The sequence below is a fragment of the Mya arenaria genome, chromosome 1, assembly GCF_026914265.1.
Source record: "Mya arenaria isolate MELC-2E11 chromosome 1, ASM2691426v1".
NCBI lineage: Eukaryota > Metazoa > Mollusca > Bivalvia > Myida > Myidae > Mya > Mya arenaria.
In genome coordinates, this window is record NC_069122.1 from 31,627,006 (window position 1) to 31,635,278 (window position 8,273).

General features: G+C 35.4%; 1 pseudogene; it reads left to right on the forward strand.

The window, feature by feature from the left end:
- Window positions 1-6,038: 6,038 nt before the first annotated feature.
- Window positions 6,039-7,086, forward strand: LOC128226389 (neuronal acetylcholine receptor subunit alpha-6-like; annotated as a pseudogene).
- Window positions 7,087-8,273: the final 1,187 nt, after the last annotated feature.

Genomic DNA, 8,273 nt, shown 5'->3' on the forward strand with positions numbered 1-8,273 from the left:
TCATCTTTATTCGAATGTAAAATTTCATGCACCTACCACTCTCCACACACACATTTTTTATTGCAGATGTTGATGTTTGATTCTTTTTCATTTTTGGAAACGAAGTGTTGGCTCGGGCCCATTGTGATTTTTTGTACGATATTGATGACCATTTTCTTTATTTAAAGTCGAGTAGGTGTTTAACAAGAAACATTAGCTCATTGAGCTATTTTCAGCCGACATGAATAACAAACATACAACACATATAAAAAAATAACAATGAGCTTGTGACCTGGAAATAAAAGAATATATGTTTAAGTGACACTCTTATTCAAAACCAATACATGCATAACAAACACAAAATTTGAGTGATTAACCTTCAACTACTTACCAAATAATGAATTTATGGACAATCTTAATTACTGATAACAAGTTTATAACCGTGTAGTTCATAGATGAAAACGCAAAAATATTAAATGATTGGTGAATGCTTAAATATTTACTGCGATCTACTTTCTTCTCATAAGGTAGCAATACCGTGTTTTCTGCATATTTCTTTCAAATTAAACTCGGTATCCATCACGAGCATAATTGTTTTCGACATTTGTTCATCCTTTATGGTATATTAAAACAATTGCATTAAATGTGTTAAATCTGATTTTGGGAGTAATAGTGCATCTTTTGGAGCAAGTATTTACAAAAGCTGTTCGTTATCATATTCATGCATACAATTACAAATAGTAAATTGGATTAGAGCATTGAAAACAGTGATAATATCAACAAGTTTTCCCAGCTGTAAGGTTAATCCTCACGCACACGGTTCCGCTAATTGACATACCACAGTAAAATGGTTGGTTCTTTCAAGAGTATAACTCGGTTAACTAAGGTTAATCGTATACATTGAAATAGCAAATTTGTAAGCAGCAAAATATACAGGAAATAACAGCGTTGTACATTGATGTGTAGTTGGTAAAAAACTTATAATTAATCTAGCTTGATAGGAAAAATCTTTGGAAAATATTGCTAGAGGAGGTATTATATTTATCATGTAATTTTGATAGTACACCTACCAATGTGCAAAAATGTTAATTGAAAATGTAAAGTCGTAACACCTAAACAAAATACTTGCCAAAAGAAAAACACCATTAGTTGTATGTGTTCGACAGATGTTATAAAAATTGAAACAGTCATAAATATATATTAGCTGATGTTAAATAATTTGATAATTTGTTATGTTTATTCAAAATGTCCGCTGAAATCCTTTTGGTATTTAAATGCCATATCTTGTTCACTGGTTGTAAGCCATCTCCCTGAAAATAAAACTCCTTTTCCGTTAAGACAAAGGATAAAAGATATTCAGTGAAACCTCTCATAATTCTAAATTTCTTCTAATTTTTTAAAGCAATAAAGTATTATTTGCACATAGAGCATTTACAAGAGGGACTTGTCCAGGTGCGGATCAGCCTTCTAAATTCCAGGTAGGTTTGGGAGCACCTTATTTCCTTTGGGAGACTGTTCCATACCTGACTGGCCTCAAACCGGAAAGAGTTCTTCCCATATTTAGTTGTTCTTTCTAATGGAACATCTACACAGTTTTTAAAAATGCATATTTTAAAAACTACAAAGTTTTGAACATATTCTGGTGAGACTGTACAGACATTTGTAAGTTTCAATAGCAATCAATGTATCTTACCCTGCTCAAATGTAATGTTGGCAATTGAACTATATGATGAAGATTTTCGTAAGTTGAGGTATAATTATTTTATGAACAATTTTCACAGCTCTGTATTGAATCTTTTCCATTTTTTCTGTGTTGGTCTTGCTAAAAAATGCCAAACAACAGGACAGTAGTAGTAAAATTTAATAAGCTATCTACCTCAACGCCTAAAAGTTTCACTTGCTCTTCACAAACAATGTTGTGATTTAGTATATTAAATTGTTTTATTCCTTTAAAATACGTTGAGCCAACTGAAATTGCTTGAAATTTGTCAGGGTTAGCCTGCATTTGATTGGAAGTAAACCAGTTTATCGAAATGTTACTTTCTTCTTCAAAATTGGTCTTAACAACATCAGGATTTTAATCACACACAAAAAGAGTATTGCCATCTGCATACTTAGACAAAGCTGCATTATTGATAAAGTACACGATGTCGTTAAGGAAGATGTTGAATACTAAGGCCAAAATATTGATCCTTGTGGTACGCCTTTCAGGATGGACTCCCACTCACTGATAATTTGACCAAGTTTGACACGTTGCTTTCTTTTTGTAAGATAGCTGCGCATAAGTTTACATGCTGAGACACCCTGCATTAAGCTTTTATAATATGAGTTGATGCGGCAGGCAGTCGAATGCTTTTCAGAGGTCCATTAGAACTGCACCTACATATTTGTTCTAATCAAGGGCTTTTTTCCAGTATTCAACCAGCCTTAACAGGGAAGTTTGACATCCAAATGCTGTTCTGAAAGCTGCCAGGAAAGTTTTTTTTTATCAAAATGACTAATCAGTTGCTCACTCATAACCCTTTCATATAATTTGGACATTGATGGCAAAATACTGACTGGTCTATAATTCTTTTCAATAAAGGGGTTATCTTTTTGAAAATAGGGGTAACTTATGCTAGCTTAAGACTGTTTGGAAACGATCCTTGGCTTATAATTTCATTGGAAATGTTTCGGATGGGAACTTTTAAAGTATCTTTGCCAGCAATGATAATTTTAGGCGGAATCAGATATATATATATATATATCAGTTGCTATTTTGGGATTTAACCTGTCCATATATTTTCCAATATCTTTATCAGTGACCGGGTTGAAGTGAAAGTCAGATGATATTTGGCAGTTTTCAAAATTTTGTCAAAACTAGGCTGTTTATCTTAAAGCTGAGTTCCCAATAATCCAATAAATTCGGCTATATTGATATAAAATGAGTTAATTTTAGCCGCCACCAGCTTTTGATCAGAAACCAATTTTCCTATGTTGTTTTTGAGTATTTTTGGGTTATCCGATTTATTTGTAGATTTCTGTGAGAGAAAAGGTTTAATTGTCGGCCAAACGTCTTTCGATTTGGGTCCTCCACTACACCGTTCATGGGCACAAACAGCTATACATTCTCTTTTGACCTTGGTTTCAAGATGTCTGAACTTAGTGTAGTTTAATCAGTTGGTCATGTTCTGATTTCTGTTATTGGTGTTTCTTGCCTGAAGAGCATTTTAAATAAATTTACGGTACCTATAGTTCATATAAGGTGGTTGATTTCTTTTTTGGGTTTTCTGTTTTACTGGGACATGCTCGTCAATGACTTGTTTCAATAGGTGTTTGTGAGCCCAATATTTATTTTGACAGTCGCTATAAGGCCGCAAGTTGACAGTTTTACACATGAAATACTTTGCATTGGTAAGGATGACATCAATAAGTGTGGGCCTGCAATTTTTCATAAAACATGAAGGTTCAGAGATAATATTTTCCAGACTAAAGTTATCACGAATGTTATGAAGAGGTTTACATTTTTCTCTTTTCAGTAAGTCATAATTTAAATATCCTATGCAGATGATATGTTCAGAATTTACCAAGATTTTGTCCTAACAAGAAATTTTGTATTGACATGAAATGTTGATGATGAAAATAATAATTAAGGCCAAAGTGCTGTATAAACATTGTTAAAAGAGGCGATATAGCTACAAATTATCAATCAATTAATGAATGGATTCCCCGCAGCAAATACAAAAATAGACATTGATTATACTTGTGTGTTTATAAAATGAAAAGAAAAACGGTCGACCGGGGACTCATTACGACAAAACAAACCATTGATTAACGACCATGTTAAATTGCATTATAAAGATCTGGGATAGTTCTTCATATCTTGTCTACCTAGAGAATCAACATGATTTACCTTTGCGAAGAAAAAAATCTGCTTAAAGTTACATTGTCAACGACGCGAATTTTTCGCAAATTTACGTACGTAATATAACATGAACAGAGAGTATGCGAAAAGCTACTAGATCGGATGAGTGTACGTCTGTTTAAAATGTTCATGGGTTCTTAAAGCTGTTAATTGCCAATATTTATGCGAAAAACTACAGAAACAAGCTTAAAACAAGTTTAAACATAAACCCGATTTAATGGCACTGGGTAAACGCCAAAGACATAGAACATTAAAACCAAAAATCACAAACAGTAAACATCCGATCCTGAAAAGTAACCGGAGGTCTGTTTGAATATGAGGGATTCATGCCCAAAGCAGAGTTAAGGACCTTAGACCCTTTTTCCATTGTTCCCTAAGTCATTTATATCCATTTCAAACTTCTTCTTACTGTTCTTGATGCATATGTACGAGTATAAAACGATCACAAGAAGGGAGGCTTAATGTACATATTAAGGAAATTTTCCAACTTCAACGTTTACTTGTAACTGTGACGCGACTAAAAGAACAGGCTCACGTGCAGGTAGCTACTGGTAGAGATTATAAGTATCTTCCATGGCCGAGAGTGTAAGATAGGTTCATTCCGTCTCGAGCGTAGGGTGTTTTGCGGAAACGAGGTTTACCGAGTTTCCGCAAAACACCCTGCGTGAGGGTCGGGATAAACATATCTTACACGAGCGCTATGGTAGATGCTTTTCTCCCACCTCAGTTAAACAAAATAAAGTAAAAATGTATTTTTTGCTGGAATTCTTTTGTGCTTAGTAAAAAATGAATTGCTTATGGATATGCGACAATTCGTGGTTGTCATGGATATGCGCGCAGTGATTCAGATTATGTTAATAGTCAAATCGGTCTTTAAATAGTTCTAAGGAGAGTGAAGCATTATTTCTTGAAAGGTGCGCGAAAACTGTTTGATGGTGACACTTGAAGCGAGAAATAATAAATTAGCGTTCTAAATATTGCCACAAGACAAGGTTTCCATGATGCTACACACGACAGTCTTCAACAAGGGAGGTAATTACAATGTGGTGACCATTAAAAAAGAGTTCCATACGGACATTTTATCTTCGCCCGTGGGCAAGATAAGAATTTCTAGCATGGTTAAATTATTGGATCTACTTCTCTGAGGTGGGAGAAACGCGTCTAAATTTACTAACATATTACCAGTTCTGCAGTAGCTTAAATTGAATCTTACTAGAACCTTTTTGTGACGCATAGTCCAGAAACCAAGTGCCAACCATATAAAAAACGAAGGGATTACACAGCACAATACTCTATACAAGCAAACATAAAATACAGGGTCGGGTCCAGGATTTAACGTTAGAGGGTGCGTAACTTAGGGGCGTTACCTTTTATCCTGTGTCTCTCCACCAGAACCGAACTTCATATGGTTTAAGGAGTTGGCAGAGGGGTTTGGGATACTTCCACACGAAGTTTTAACAATTTATAGGCCGAAATGGTGCACATTGGGTGTATTTTTCCATTTAATTCTCCATGACTGTAATTAAAAGTAATCTTGGAAGATTCTAGCGGGGGGGGGGGTACTTATTTCACGTGCTTTTATTGGCCGTTCCTAGGCGGTTATCCAATCATCTATTGATAAAACTACACATTTTTATCACGCCTAAATATTTACACTGTCAGCGAGTTGGTGATGGAGTGCCTTTAACGGCATTCTTCGAATCTCCATAATCGCATCACCAGAATTTGTTCGATACCTCATTATGTTATTTTGAAATATAACCTAATATTTTTCAGCACCACATGACATCTGGTTATTAATCAGTTCCATGTAGGGAGCGAGAGAGAGAGTAATGACAATTGATAATTGTTCAGTTTAATGTAGGCAGCTACAGCGTTCAAGAGAATGTCGTTTAAAAATACCTCGTTAATTTGGATTTTGCATATTGTTGCGTTCAATTTCCAAAACATTGACAGTGCATCAATGAATAATACAAAAACTTTATTACAAGACTTGCTGCAGGACTACAACATAAACGTTCGACCAGTGTTGAATCAGAGTGAAGCGGTTAAAGTAAATGTGCAAATGTTCGCGCGAGCTATTAAAGAGTTTGACGAAGTTAAGGAGACGTTCTCTTTTGTAGCTGCGATAGGAGTTAGCTGGATCGATGAAGGAATGGTATGGAACCCGCTTTCATATGGGGGAATTAACCAAATCACTGTATTTTTCAGTCAAGTTTGGGTCCCGGACTTGATAATCATAAGTCCCTCTGATGATCTTGAAAACCTCGGCGCAAAATGGAACCGTATACGTTTTTTATGCCACCGGTTTGGCACAATGGTTACCGGCTGACCTGATACAGTCGACTTGCGCGGTTAACATGAGAAACTATCCATTTGATTCGCAGTCGTGTACGACTTCATTCACCACACATGGGTACACAGGGGATGAAGTCGTGGTTGAAACGACTTCTCCAAAAATAAATATAAGCACTTTCCAAGAGAACGCAATGTGGGATGTCGTCGACACATCTGCCTTATCCACAAAAGCCGGAGTGTCGTGGCAAGTTGATTTCATCTTCCATTTGAAGAGGAAGCCATCATTTGTGATCATCAACGTCATTTTACCAATATTGTCCTTAAGCCTGCTTAACGTCTTGGTTTTCTTACTCCCCATCGAATCCGGCGAACGAGTCTCTTACTGTATTACTGTGCTGCTCTCTATCGCGGTGTTTATGACAATTGTAAGCAATTTGCTGCCCCAAACTTCTGAGCCGGTCCCGATTATTTCATACAAACTTTTTGCGGATATGGCTATTAGTGCACTGATCGTTCTGGTGACGATTTTCACTCTCAGAATCAATGGCAAGGATGACGCCGAAGAAAAAGTTCCAAACTGGCTGAAGAAGATGTATCACTTGACAACATGCTCATGTTGCAAAAATCGAAAAATTAGCGTTGAGCAAAATACGTCAAGATTGTGTATTAAATCAAATAAAGAAGAATGCATTCCATGTAAAAATGAAAAAGGAGTACCGATTCTGAAAACCGATTCAGATTCAGAAATATCGCACCAGAAGTTATCGGACATTGTGGCCAAAGAACAAGTAACTTGGAAGAAAATTAATAAAATAGTAGATTGGATGGCTTTTGTTTTGTTCACTGTTGCTTCTTTTTTTAGTTTTGGCGTTTACATGGCTATTGTTACAGTGAGAGCCGGCTGATTGGTGAAGTGTATTGCAAATGAAGGCAACAGAAAATTAGCCGCACGTGTCTGCTAGAACATGGAGTATAACGGAAAATAGAAAATGATTGGCTATGACGATTTTTCATATGTGATGGAAATTAAAGCGGAACACCGTGTTTCTTCATTGTGTTTTTTTTATGTTCCTTTTCATTTCTTCGTGATTATGGATAGCGCACGTGGAAAAGAAATGTGAGCGATCTCATATTTATTATTAAGCGTTCCTGAAACGCACACTTATACTTCTACGATTGACCTTTATAGAAACCACTTTGGATTTCAGAACACTGCACAAATGATGTTTTGAATATGATTTTTTTAATATGCTTTTGCCCCCCTGTGCCCCCCTTGTGCCCCCCATAGTTAGATATAAACAATTGCAAAAACACACTTCGATTTACATTTTAAAAAAATCAATAAACAAAACTATTTACAACAGGATGTGTTAAATCTTGTTTAGTTTATTATTATCAACCTGTTCAAATCAACCGTACAGATATAATGGACGATACAAATACATAGATTGTATTTAATTCAAGATCGAAGGAAGACAATTTTAAGCAAGCCGTTTTAAGGGAAATCATAGTTTTGGTGCAAGCGACCTCGCATTGACAATTCGAGGCTTGTTTTGAGGAAATTCGGTATTTTTTGACCATCTAGTTGGTGTCTAGCGTAAAAGGAGTAAATTAGGTAAACCCAGCAAGACCATTGCAAAACAGCTTTGTATTTTTGTTTATGTTGTATTATATACACTACTTTAACACTACAATAGACAATGAGTAAAACTGCATTAACTTCCCTTTAATCATACACTCTATTGCATGTATTGTTTATTATAAACTGATGTTGTACACTTTCATAATACTTGTTAATCGGACACAGTAAACATGTAACCTAAACCTAGTGTCTTTGTACATCTCACATCCATCCCAAGGAATACAACAGTGTAGAGTAACCCATTCGGAAGTTTAATTGCTATCGTTTATTCACTTTTATTCAAAGTATAAAAGAATGGAAAACCGCTATCATCACATTTAAAGTATGATTAAGTTTTCTTAAATTGCATGTTACTAGTCAAAACAATATTTTGCTTGGAAATTATTGAATAACCAACTGCATTACAATACAGGACATTGTATAGATAACAACTGTTTATAGAAAAAACTG